Raw genomic sequence first — 14781 nt, 5'->3', positions numbered from 1 at the left:
TGGTCTAAATGAAACATCTGTGCTTTGGTCAGAATATAACATGAATCAAGCACCAGAGGAGGTTTGTGACCCTGTATAAACCAGCTCTCTCAGAAAGCTCCATTTTGGTGTGTTTGTCTCTTTAAATGCAATGACCCCCCTGAGTTTTCCAGGTAGACATCACTCCTTTGCTAGCGGGAATAAATATGGCGGACCTGCGCAAAAGTTTTTCTCTAGGCTTGGGGTGGAGTCCATGGGTGGAGATATCAGGGGAGGGGAGGGGATTTTTATTACCAGAATCCCACTGTGACATCACAAGGAGAGCAAATTTGAAACAGAGCATTTCTCTCTGTGTTGTAAGACTTATGCAGACCACAAACAAAGGACTGAATGGGTTTATTTCACATTTTGTGGGTCAGTAGACACTCAAGTTACCCAAATATATGTCCGAAAATACTGTACAAGTGGATTTTTCAGAATATGTCCCCTTCGGCTGTGGAACGACCTGCCTGAGGATCTCAGACTAGCTACATCAGTATCTTCTTTTAAATCACTTTTAAAAACACATTTTTATCGTATGGCCTTTTTATAATCCTTGTTTCATACAGGATGTTTTATTTGTTTTACTGTTAAGTTTAGCCAATCTTTGTCTCGGTTGTTTCCCTTTTCTCTGTTAACTGGATGATTGCTGCACTGTTGTTTTAATGTTCATGCTTTTAATAGGATTTTATTGTTGTGTATTTGTTGGGATTTTTTCTTTTTTCTGTAAAGCACTTTGTGACGTTGGTTTTGATAAGTGCTTTATAAATAAACTTTATTATTATTATTATTATTATTATTAAGCAAGCATTAGGAACAGGGAGAGAGGAAACATCGGTGGGCCGTTTTCAGACGTAGTAAAGCTTTCACAAGTTTCCCTCTAACGGTCCTTAAATATCTGTCAGTCAACCCAGAGAAATACAGATAAGCCACATAATACTCGGTAGAGCACAAACTGTTGTCTTTCCACTTAGTTTATAAACCAATGATTGCATGCATTGAAGTTCAGCTTCAGTCGATATGGGCAGGGGGCATTTTTCTTTTCAGTGTTACCCAGACATCACGCAGAGCAGGACTGGTAAACCAAACATTAGGTCCTCTTTTATGCCAGTGATTGACATTATGGTACAATGTGTTTGTTTTGGTGTAGAGTTAAGTTGAACTTGGATAGAGAGTGAAATTACAGCTTCAAGTCATTTTTGGTGTTCGAAGTTTTCAACAGAATTGTTTTTTTTGTGCATCCTGCTCATTAAAATGCATTAGCACATTACCTTTTTAACCTCTTCTCAAAACTACTTGACTGCACCACTCTTCAGCATGCTTGACCACTCACCCTGCCTCGCTGAGCATTTTAATTGATTGCACCGGCCCACTCACGCCTGTCTGTCTCTGCATACACCTGTCTCGCCTCCCTCTTCCTCCGCTTTAGGCCGTGCTTTTCCTCAGCAGCGCCAGCACTCATCAGCCACACTTCACCCCTTCCTCTCAGCTCCTCTGATATAACCTGGGACAGCCTTTGAACACTTAGCCTTGGGTAACCTTCCTCTCTAATGAAGAGGGCTACGCAGCCTGCTTATAAACAGCATGCTAGCACAGCAGAAGGGAGTTCTAATCAATCCCGTTCAATTTAGCCGCTATTGAGGTGCGAGATACAACACAGGGCATATTGGTGATCATTCTGAACAGCTGCTGAACACATATGCAGCATGTCGATGTGCTGAGGTGCTGCTCGGAATTGATGGAGGGATAATCGGACTTTTGATTTGATGATGTAGATCAGACTCGTAAGGATGGATCGCCTTTGAGTACTCAGCCAGGATGTTAGGCATGCATTAACATTTATACACTCCTTATGCAGTGTGCATACAAGTTCTATAAATGTTAGTGCTGTCAAGAGATAAAAAATAAGACTCTAAAGTCAGTGTTTGATTATCAAAATGTATCACGTATCATTCTTGTGAGAGGCAATGCATCGCAGGTAGACTAACTCAGTCTGTTTAACCCTATTTTAGGGTTTTTTACTTCAACTGCTTATTTACCAGCTTACTTGATATTAACTGACATCACAGATCTCTAATTCTGCACCTGAGCTGGTGGGAGTTTTGTGCCTTGCTCAAGGGCACCTCAACAGTGCTCAGGAAGTGAACTCCTACCTCTCCAGCTCCAGACCAATTTCCAGGCTTGGTCCCCACTGGGACTTGACCTGACAGCCCTACGGTTCCCAACCGCCCCCAGTATGTCCGCTATGTTGACTGTCTTCTTCTGCAGCGTACTTTACTGAGTCGCAACAGCTTTATTTTTTTTCAGTTTTCACAAAAGCAGGTGAGCAGCATGTTGATGAGGCTTAGTTTTTTAGTAGCTTTATAAAAAGATAGAAAAGAGCATGGTACTGAATGACAGCGGCGCTACAAGATGGAATAACAGCAGCAGAATCAGGTTTATAAAGGCTGACTCAAGTAATGCATTAAAAGAGTACGCCTCTGTATGTCTACACGTGTTAGTGCTGAACAATATATCATTTTAACATCAGGATCGCGATACAGTTTGTGCATGGACAATGTTCACATTGCATGATGTGCAGTTTCAGTCGAGCAACCCGAAGAATGTCATGTTGCCACTTTAATGTTATTTGATGCAATCTCAAATTAACAGTTTTCTCTACAGTTTGATCTACAATGCAAGTCTGATATAACCATCAGTAGTCAGAGAAGTGACCTGTGCATGCAGAGTCTGCGTCCCCTGCATGTGAAAATGTACAGGCTTCAGGCGACACAGCTGCCATCACAGATACACCGGCATGACACTCGAGGCAGATGCTCAATCACAGATTTAAAACGGGTGTATTTCCACTATCAGCAGCATCTCATGCAGAGGTGCTCGTTAGTGCTGTGGCCACATACACAGACAGTGGATGTGCCGCTGATTGTTCACTTTGAGCAGCTAGATCTGCTGCGCACACAGTGAAGTGTAGTGTGAGTCACAGGCAGCTCAAGATGCAGACCTTTTTTTAAATTAGAAGTTACAAACATGGGGCTGCCCATGTACACTTAATTCAACTCTGAACATTGTTAGAATCCATCTATCCGGTGTGTGTCAGAGCCACTGTCAGAGGGCTGGACCCAGTGTTCTATAAAAGTAAGAGGGGGTTTAGATAGGAAACAAGCCAAGTCACATCATGTGCTGCAAAGTGTTTCCATAATATTCTAGCAACTGTTATCAATAATATACTCAGTGACGTATGAGGATGAAGTGTGACCTTACTATATGATCAGACATTAAGGAAACATGCTATGTTGAAGTGCTGGCTTCTCTGACAACAATGCAGCAGCCAGTATGTCCTCCTTCTAACTTTACATTCTGGTCCTGAATTTGTTTGGACCAGAGAAGGTAGGCGGTTTTAAGGCACCCCCACACGGCCGTTATGGACGCCCCTCGGTTTGCCAGATATGAGAGCAGTTATCAGGTCAAACCAACAGGTGTTGCAGTGATGGAAGCGGGCAAGAGAAGTGGTTCAGATAGAAGTGATTGTACCCGACCTAAAAAGCCTCTGCATGTTTCTAATAAGCTCCACGAGCAGAAACGTGCTCAAACTAGGATCAATGTTGGAGATGCTTTTGAAAAATGGAGAGAGGTTAGAACGCAGAAAGGTTTACAGACCGATGCAGAGCTGGATAAACACTGAAGCTTCAGTGTCCACCACATGGCAACCTGCGTGAGCATTCACTCTAGAGAGGAGGGGGGGAGGGGGGGAGACAGCTCTCTATAATGTATTGAATTTAGACTGCAGTACCCATTTTAAACACTAGGTGTCAGAGTTACATTTGGCTCCTTGTACTTTAATGTGTCTGTTGAACTTTATTTCAAACTCTTTATATTTTATTCCCTATGTGTCGATTGTAAAGAAAGGTATCTTCATTCCAGTGCACACACTAATCCCTCTGACATTTACACAATCAGATGTTCTCTGTTCATGCTCTGTACTGCTTTTTTCCTTGTTGTGTCTGTTCAGGATTTCAAAGAGAGCTCAGGCCCATATGGGACCATGGGAGAGCCTAGTGGGTGACTTCTTCTTCTTGCAGCTCTTCAAAGAGGCGATGTCAAGGCGATCACGGCCAATAGGAAGCTGCCTCTGTCAGTTGGATATCTCTCTCAGGGACAGAGAAAGGGAGGCAATTATGGAGCCATACAGGTCAATAATACTCAGAAACAGAGGAACAGGTGGAAGACAGACACAAGTGTTGTGGGTAAAAGCTTTAAATCATCATGCCAGGCTGAAAATACCTTTAAAACAACAATTACACCATCAAGCCTTAATCACTACCATGAGGATAACAAAAAACAGAGAAGCAGAAAATTGATTTGAACTGTAAGAGGAATGGCTTGAATTATACAGTTTTGTCAAATATCAGCTCAGCCACCTTAAATGTGATCAACAGAAAAAGTGCATGTTGACTAATTTGGGCTCAAATATGAGCAGTTTGCATCAGATATGCCTACAGCATCAAAAGACCTCTCAATGAAGTGGTGTTATTCGGTAAGCTTGTGTGTGGGTAAATATTAGAAAAAACTGTCAAAAAAAGAAAATACATACAGCTTCAAAGGTGTGGTTTAAGCTGGTAAGTAGCAACTCAACGGAAGCTTTTTCCACTTCATGCTGTCAGAAAATGAAGCCAATGCGGAATTTGCAAAATCCTGCAGTTCCTCGAGTGTCCACTAGAGGCTGGCTGCAGAAGCACAGGAAGTCACATACACACCCATTCTAAAAAGCCTGTTTTTACAGCAGATATTAACATGTTTACAGCCTGGTTCAACAAAACAAATAGTTCTGATTAGCTAGTTGTAGGGGGGATTTTTTGATGTGTTATCCATAGTTAGGCTTGTAGTTGACATGATTGACAGGTGGGCGCAGTGTAACGGTCTGTCTCAGCCTGTCGTTAGCTTGACTGAAAGTTAGACTGAGACAGCGTTTCCAGCATGGAGACTGCTATCGATGGGACTCCAGCGCCCCCTGCAGGAACAGACGGGTGATGTCTTTCAGGCCTATATAAATATTTACAGTCTATGGTATACACGTGTCATACCCACACAGCTGAGGCGCTGAGCTCCAAGCATTTTGTCCCTTATTTGGTTCTGAAAAAGTTGTCAACCCTGGTGTGTCTCCATGTATACAGGAGTGTGTGTTTGTGGTAATTAGAGCGAGACAGAGATTCATCAGGGCTACAGCACTTGTAAAAACATCTTCCCACCAGCAGTCACATGCACACACACACACACACATACACACACACATGATTGCAGAGACATCATGCTGGCATCATTACGTGCCAACTTCAAGAAACTTCAAAGCCAAAGTGAAAGTTTAGGGGAGCAGCTCTGACTTACTTTGCTTATGAAAGCAAAGCAAAAAGTTTTTGTATTCCCCAATCCCTCCACTTTCCTGTGTCTCTGCCTGATGCAAATTGACAGGCGGAAGGAATGAATGAAATAAATAACCACACAAACAAAGAAGAGGGAGGACGGGAAACAACCGGAGGACAAAGAGGAGCGAGGGAGAGAGAGAGAGATCGGAAACATCTCACATCAAAGATCCTTGGTCATCTCTTGGGGCACTGGATGGCGAGAATAAAAACGCAATTGCTATCTCCCCTCCTCTACCTCACTCTCTTCTTCCTCTGCATTTTATTTGGTCTCTTTTCTTCATCGCCTGTCTCTCCATTAGAAACCGACTGTGGGAGTTGTTGCCTCGAGTTCTTTGGAGTTGAAAGTCTTGAAGAGATCTGTCGCCCAACCCAGAACCTCTTGACTTCAAACAAGAGATTCAGGAATGAGATAGAAAAGGTAGAAGAATGAGGAGAGATGAGATGATTTAAGATCGGGAGGTGGAGAGAGCAAAGGGAACAAGGGAAGGTGGAGATGAAAGGAAAAAGGCGGTGAAAGAGATGGCAAAAGAAAATAAATGACAAACTCTCAAAAAGAAATTGAGACAGCGAGTGATGGGGAAAGGACTGAAGATGAAACCTTTATTACTCTGAAAAATGTGCCTAAAACTCAGTGAACAACAAGAAGAAAATAATTAAGGAATAGTTCTTCATGCCACTACATACATGTTCCAGCTTTCTTGCTGAAAACGAGGAGAGACGGTGAAAAACACTCATGGGTCTGTATGCAAAATACGCTGCTAGATGCAGAGACTGTGTGCTTAGCTTAGCATTAACACTGGGAGCAATGAGCCAATCTCTAGCATGGCTGTGTCCAATCGAGCGGCAACAATAACAAAGATTCCCAATCCCAGAAATTAACAAACTGGTAAAACAACAAAACAGTTCTGGTCTGCAGAGCTCATTTCTTTATAAAAAACTGAATGGGGGGGCAATTTTATTTTTTCATATCTCATCAGTTTTGATGATACTAAGGCTGAGAGTTATTCATACAATTGCAGAAGGAGAGACAAGGAGATCTCATTTCCAATTTGACCACCATCGTTTGGCTTCAAAGTGCTTCTTCAGGAACAAATGAGTGAGGTCACTGAGACTAGGTCCATGTTTATACTGTCGATGGTTCAAATGATAAATCTGCCATCTACTGACTTCCAATACAACTTCCAGACTTATGATAGTCATACAACCCTGATATATATATATATTAGCAAAAGGTTCCTGGTTCGGACAGGAGATGTCTGTCTTTATGTTTCAGCCCTGTGATTGACTGGCAACCAATCCAGGGTGTAATCCCCGCCCCTCGCCTGGGGGAGCTGGACCTGCGACCCTGAACAGGAAGAGCGGTATAGACAATGGATGTGTGGATAAACAGATATCTTAAATCATCAGGTTTTCGTTTCAGTAACAATGGTTTCATCACAAAAATCACAGCCACAGAAAGACTCAAATCCCAAAACAGAGAGAGAGATAATTAAGTATTATTTTTTAATATTATATATTTTATTAGATTTTACAGGTGCACCTAATGAACTGGTAAGTCATTAGTGGGAACCAAAAGGCAAAGACAGCAGAGATATAAACCTGAGGTTATTTTTATCTTGTACTGCAGACTTGGGGAACAGCTCTGAGAGGCAGAGGAAGGGAAAGATGGAAGTGAAAGAGGTGGCGGGAGTTAAGTGGGGAGGAGGGCCTGTAGGGCCTGCTGGAGGAAGGATCCACAACGGAGATTGATGAGCACTGAAAACAAGGTGACTTGAAGGAGGGGTGGGGAGGAGGAGCCAGGGGAGGGATGAGAAAGTTACTGTAGAGGTAAAGCGAATGCAGGGAGTAAAGTGAAGGGTTTGGATTGGCTGGGGTGGGTTACCATAGTAACTTTAGTAACTTGCAAAATACCCAATGATGACAAAGGAGAGACAGAGGAACATGATTAGTTTAATTTTTATACAGTTTCAGTCAATTCCATAACTTTAAAGGTCCAATCAGTGAGATGTGTAGTGAGTGAAATTATAAAGTGAGCTTACTGTATGATCAGACATTAAGGAAACGTGCTATGTTGAAGTGCTGGCTTCTCTGACAACAATGCAGCAGTCAGTATGTCCTCCTTCTAACTTTAGATTCTGGTCCTGAATGCTCTGGATTTGTTTGGACCAGAGAAGGTAGGCAGTTTTAAGACACCCCCACACGGCCGTTTTGGACGCCCCTCGGTTTGCCAGATATGAGAGCAGTTATCAGGTCAAACCAACAGGTGTTGTAGTGATGGAAGCGGGCAAGAGAAGTGGTTCAGATAGAAGTGATTGTACCCGACCTAAAAAGCCTCTGCATGTTTCTAATAAGCTCCACGAGCAGAAACGTGCTCAAACTAGGATCAATATTGGAGATGCTTTTGAAAAATGGAGAGAGGTTAGAACACAGAAAGGTTTACAGACCGATGCAGAGCTGGATAAACACTGAAGCTTCAGTTTCCACCACATGACGACCTGTGTTTTTGACACTAATTAATAAGTAAGAGAATAAATCACAACTAATATAAATATCTAACAAACCTAATGTAACTATTTTCCCTATTCTCAAAATGCTAAATGTACATTTTTTGTCAATGTGGTCCTTGAGGTGGATAAGGTTGAGTAGCACAGCTGTAAAGTAGAAAACACTGAGCAGAAGATCTCTGCAAAATAGATCTGAAAATATAGAAACATGATATTAACAGGAGTATTTCAGCAACATCAATGTTAAAGTAGTGCTCGCTCAGGAGGGTCACAGAAAGGATGTCCTATTTGGAGTTGTTTGTTTTCCCCAATGACTGAGGGAGTTGTCTCGTCGTGCTCTAGTTTCATTTTCGACCATAAAGATATGAATAGTAGGAGGTAAAAAAAAAATACTCTGGCCATTGTCCCTGACTTTGAACCAGATTTAAATCTACGAGAGGAGCAATGTCAATACTTAAATTAGTATAAGTTTAAAGGTGAAGAACACAACATACCTGAAATGATCTTTCTCTCTTGATTCATCATTTTCAGATTGATCATTGGACGGCATACGCTTACCCTACTGCTTTCTGGAATGTGAGCGCAGCCATCAGCAGCTCCTGATCTCAGGAGAACTACAAGATCTCAAGAGAACTACAAGATCACAGGAGAACTACAAGATCACAGGAGAACTACAAAATCACAGGAGAACTACAAGAGCACAGGAGAACTACAAGATCCCAGGAAAACTACAAGATCAGAGGAGAACTACAAGATCACTAGAGAACTACAAGATCAGAGGAGAACTACAAGATCCCAGGAAAACTACAAGATCAGAGGAGAACTACAAGATCTCAGGGGAACTACAAGATCACGTGGAAATAAAGAGAACAGCGTGCAAACAACATGTAGCTTTGTCTTTCTGAGGATGATTTTTTGTTCATTCAATGCCCATTTTGTCGTAATGTTAATGAAGTAATGAAAAATACGAGTCCGTATATTGTGTTTTATTTTGAAACTGACCAGATGCTTGGTGCGTTTCCTTGCCTGACTTCCTGTACGGCTCGTTCTATTCTGTTCAGCTTGATGCGTGCTTGGAGTGCGCTCCATAGAAAATAGACCTGGAGCAAATATAAAAAGGAGCACAGCGTAGTGGCGCTGCTGGCACATGCCGGAGACGGGCTGCTGCGCTCGCTGTGGAAACACAATAATTGACTAGAGAGGGCGCTGACGGACTGCGGTGCGCACGGAGTGTGTGGAATTTGGCAGTAAGATGCATGACAGAGGAGGGGGGGGGGACGCAAAATACTTAAAAAACAAGAAACATGACGGTTATAAATCCGAACAGAAGCACTCGTTTAGAGCAAAGAAACATTGAACCCAGGATGTGTTCTATTGGTCCTTCAAATAGCACAGAATCAGACACTACTTGACAGATTGTATTCTAACAGCTCATCAACTTTTGGTATCATTAGAGCTAGGGCTCTCATCCAGTCCCATTCGTCTGGCCTCAGAAATACTTAGCCTCCTGATTCATTAGCTAAAGTGCTGTTTGCTCACACATAATTGCCATAAATCATCGTCAGCCTGGTGTCAACATGGAAACCATTATCATGTCAATTATTGTAAGCATCCACAAAGGCCTGTCTTGTCTGAAAGCCTATAATTACAAAAATAGAAGAAACAATTAAAAGAAAGTGATAGTGGATGTGTGTGTGTGTGTGTGTGTGTGTATAGAGCATGTACTGCATGCATGTCTCTGCGTGTGTGTAAGAAAAGTACTTGAAGGTGACTATGAATTACTGGCTGGCTAGAGAGACTAATTAGAGGGGCAATTATACAGCCGCTCCCGGCAGAGACTGAGAGTCAACAGCCAAATGACCTCTCCATAAGCTCCTAATGGGCCACTCACACACATGCACTCATAAACACACACCAATAATATCCACAGGGTTTTCAACTGCATGGCATTTTGAGTGAGAATGATCACATTGAGCACTTTTTTTTTTTAAGATTTATTTTTGGGCTTTTTGGGCCTCCATCGTAGAGACAGGACAGGAAGGAGTCGGAAATCAGGGACAGAGAGAGAGAGAGAGAGAGAGAGAGAGAGAGAGAGAGAGAGTGGGGGAAAACAGCCACAGGTGGGAGCCAAACACGGGCTGCCTGCTCGCTCCGAGGACCACATTGGCCACCTGCAACCTGATCACATTCACGTCTTAACTTGCCGACATTAATATAGAAAAAGAATACTGTTCCACATGTATGGGGTCCCAATTAGTCCGTGGACTAACAGTTCAAAATATAACTTACTCAGGGCTGGGAAACTGGTTGCCAGTGCGATTTATAATCCCCTAACTCATGTTTTCCTACAATAGGGAACAACTTGGCCCTCTGGCAGTTAGCATACCTTTAACGTGGCCCTGTAGTGCATCCATAGGTGGCTCACATGTTCAGACCCAAAGGGCTAAAAGCATTGTGACTGTGACATTGTTTGCTGCACTCGTCTGCTTACGAGCTCATGAAAAATATGAACAGATTAAGCAGTCTTCTAATTCTCTTCCGGTACTCGTCAGGGGGCCCGGGAGAGGTGTTGATTTGTGGGACTGCGGCTAATTATCTGCCAGAAGCGCTAACGATTACCTTCCATGTCACTTTTTTAATTGAACAAGTCTATCGCAAAGGACAGCGCTGAGAAAACAATAAAAAAGTCCTGCACAGATCAGAGACAGAATAAAGGGAGACAGAGAATATTTAAAGCCCAGCAGGAGGACATTTTATCACTGAAGTAAGAACTAATGAAAAACAAAAGATATCAAACATGCACTGACTGCAGAGGCGTTTAGATGTTTTGGTAAAAAGACATCTTACCTCTTTGTCACTGTTGCTCAATTAGCTTTTCACATAAACGGAGCCACTCCTGTTTGTTGTTGTTATACATAAAGTCAAGTCAAGTCCCATTTATTTAAAAAGCACATTTAAGAACAGCAGCATCAGGGCACCTGTAGCCTAATGTCCTCCAAGCGGGCGGCCAGGATTCAAATCCGACCAATGGCTTCTTTCCCACATGTCGTTCCCCTCTCTCTCTCTCTCCCAGATTTCTGACCTTTCTCTAAATAAAGGCATAAAAAGCCCCCCCAAAACCTTTAAAAACCCAGCAGCAGTTGACCTTCTTTGCCGCTACGTCCATGTCTTAGTCGCCAGTTTGAACCGCGTCCAATCTCTGAATTGTATCCACTCCTAAACTCACCTGCTGCGCTGTCATTGGCTGGAGGAAACACACAAGCTCCGCCCAGAAACGTCCCCAGTCAACCAGAACAAAGCAGAACAGTAAAATCCAGTCAGAGGACAGAGTCTCTGCAGACACAGTCACCACCACACATGTACGGAGGCCCAGAAGGGACGATGGAGCAGCTTCACTTTAGGAGAAGTCTGTATTTTATTTTGTAGGAAAAAGCTACTGACTCTGCCTTTAATTAAACTACCTGATTACCTGGACTACCTGATTTCCCCCAAGTTAATCTCCAGTAAGAAACTCGCCTGAGCATGACACCTCTGACTTCAGCACCACAGGATCCAAAGTTGTGTTGTAACTTCAGCTGTGCATTAGCACTTCCTGTTAGACGATCCTTCTGGTTTAGTTTTTCTTCTTTTAGTTTGTGGTTGAACGCTTCGGGCTGGAGAGATTATCCCCTCATATCAGAGGTACAACACATGATGTGAACTGTGTGGCTAGTAACCAGTTAAACATGTGTTCATCATTTCTTTTTCATCCTCTTCTCTTTTTCTCCCCTCTCTGCTCTGGTAAAAAAAAGAAAATCCAACATGCTGCAACACTAAGCTTGTTGCTAAAGAGCTTTAACCACAGAGAGAAAGCCTGTGATGTGAGTGTCCTAACCATTGGCTCGGCTCTAAAGTCTAACAACCAACTCTGTGTAAAGTGTGTGCAGGGGGTTTAAATGGGATTTGTAAAGACCGAGATCTTGGGCCTTGAAGGTTGAAAGGGGAAAAAAAGTAATCACACCTCTTGGATATACTTAGATAGAACAGTTTGATTAAATAATGGCTGTGAAAAACTGACCACATCAAGCCAATGAATAAGTCTTTAAGGATGTAGTTTCATGGGAGGCCTCTCAACATGCGACTCAATATCTGAACCCATCGGTTAGCCACAGTTTCCAGGTAGTCCTCTATGCTATGCCCCGTTTCAAATACGTACAGAGTCTATTTTTGATGGAGACCGCTGCAAGCACACGCCAAGCTGAACAGATTAAATCAACCAGGACAGGAAGTCAGACAACGTACTTGATACGGTTAAGTGTCCTTATTGTTCTGAAGAAACAATGGAAGATTCATTTTTTAGCGCAAATATGAGCTGCAAACAGTGTTTTACTCTGAAGTGTCTCTGGAGTTAATATAACGGTGAATGCAAAGTACGGGAGTGTTGAAACTGTGTCTGCAAAGTTTTGCATTGTCCAGGGAGGTGCATACAACACCTCCTCCATACTGAAGCCTCCGCTCTCCTCCAGAGACACACCTCCAACCCCTTTCCACTCGTGTTCAGCACCATTAAGCGCCATTAACGGCAAGCTGCGGGCAAAAGTGTCCTCGTCTCGAGCTGCAATCACCTGTGTCCTGCATTGTTGTGTTAGCATGCTAATGTTAGCGCTCTTTAGTTAGCTTGTAACTTCACATTGCATGTACACTTACACAGAATGACCGTGATCTAAAAACACTTATTAATACTTATTTGAACGTATTAATTCAAATAATCAGTGAGTATGTTCTTCTTCTCTCTAGTCCTTGACTAAAACAGCTTTTATACACAAGGGGAGGAGCCGGCCGTTCCGTCCATATAAACACGGCTCTGACAACAACACAGCCAGCAGGACTCGAGCTTCTCACTCATTGTAGACAGTCATGACTCAGAGACACATTTACACAGGATAGACTTGATTTCTGATTTATTTATGTGTAAAATGTTGCACATTCTGCCTTTAAAGGTGCTTCACTGGAAAGCTAGCAGGAGATTTCATATTCACGATATCCATTGTGTTTGTATCCAAGCTCCACTGGCTCTGCTAACCGGTCAACCAGGTATGGACAAATTCTGCACATTTGAGTCAGACGGTAAATTTACAATAACACAGCGAGGAATATTCCAAACAGAATCCATCGCAGTGAGTCGTTAAATGAAGAGCTACCATCACACCTCCATCTTACCATCACTATAGACAACCCTGCTGAGTGGAGCGATGGAAAAACACTCACTCAGCATGCAGCCTCTCACAACATGGCACAGGACAACTAACCTCCCAAACAAATGAAAGAAAAAACCTATTTGCAGGAAGAAAGACAACATTATTGTGCAACTACGAGACACGGGCTGATGTGAAGGATTCAGGTGTGTGTGTGTGTGTGTGTGTATGGAAGTCAGTCATTGTTGCTGCTTTGCAGAGACTGTAACAGAAAGTGAATGTGGAAATGAAATGCTTGTTTGGATTTTCAAGTGTATGTATTAAATGGATGTTTGGATGCATTTTGTTGTTCTTTGTTTAAAAGACGTCTCCTGGATGAGTAAACATAATTTCATAGAGGAGGTAAGTCTGAGGTGTTTTAGCTGAAATGGTTTCTTGGTAAACATTTCAGGACTTTGTGAGAACTACACATTGAACTCTCTTCTCTGCTTGAATTCATTACCCTCCTTACGTACCGCTGAAAACATGTTGAAGCAAATTTAGTTGTAGATATTGTCTGGCATTATTTACGCCTTGCACAAACTGACGCAGGATTGTATGAGCATCTGAAATCTAGTTTCAAATGTATTCTCTAATGGATTGGACTCAGAGGAGCAGGTTGCAAAACGATGAAATGTCTTTGTATTCTGAGACATCGTACAAGTGAGTAAATATCATCTCAAAGAGAAGTAGGTCAGACCCTCCTGTGGGGCATTTCAGGTCTTGGCTGAAATGGCTTCCCTGTTGACATCTGCGAATGGAAATAGTAAATGGACTGTATATGGTAACTATACAAAGCCCACTCACAAGACATCCACCTTTTCACACACACATTTATACACTGGCTGTAGAGGCTGATATGGGATGCACACTGCCCACCATTACTGATCATTCACATTCATGCACTATGCTCTGCCTTTGGAGTCCGCTGTCTGGCCCAAAGAACCTTTGAACTGTGGGAAGGAGGAGCCGGAATTGAACCGATAACCTTCTAGTTGATTCATTTAGCGCCGGCTGGATGCTTAAGCTAAAAAAACCATTGCGTACCAAATCAAAAGATGTCTTGAGTAGGCTCTCAGTCACCTAGGTCATGGAAAATGTGAAACTTGATCCACAGGCAACTGCACTTAGTTAAAGATCTTGAAGAGGTTACACCTCTCCTCCAAAAAGGCTTTTTCATTTCTAAACTAACTGGTGGACGGACCTAGATATGTAAACCTCAGTGGTTTGGTATGAATAATTTCTTCATTGGTCACACTGTACGGGTCGGGGGTGAGGGACTGTTTTATGGAACTCATCCATTTTGACTTCATGAAGTGTAATAATTTTTTCATGAATTATGCTTCCAAATTGAAAGTAACAAGCCAAGAGGCTCGATTACAGCATTTCAAATATGGCGACTGCCATTGTGGAGCATCATTCAGAAACCAATGGGAGACGTCACTGAGATTACGTCCATGTTATATGCAGTCTATGTGCTGGATCAAGGTTGCTGGCAGGAGCAAGAACAAAAATCATTCTTGGAGTTACAAATTGTGATTCTCAATAATAAAGGTAATTCTTTAGTTCATGTATGCATAATACTGATTTGTTTACTTTACATTCAGCAGAAGATATAACAATAGA

At 42.5% G+C, this 14781-nt stretch overlaps 1 protein-coding gene across 1 annotated transcript in view; it reads right to left on the bottom strand.

The window, feature by feature from the left end:
* The window catches only part of LOC109986268 (calsyntenin-2), a 242381-nt gene that overhangs the window by 34092 nt on the left and 193508 nt on the right, over positions 1-14781 (bottom strand). The window lies entirely within an intron of this gene.

This window comes from Labrus bergylta, chromosome 11 (assembly GCF_963930695.1).
Source record: "Labrus bergylta chromosome 11, fLabBer1.1, whole genome shotgun sequence".
Lineage (NCBI taxonomy): Eukaryota > Metazoa > Chordata > Actinopteri > Labriformes > Labridae > Labrus > Labrus bergylta.
The sequence above is the reverse complement of the archived record's forward strand: the minus strand, read 5'-3'. Positions and strand labels throughout refer to the sequence as shown.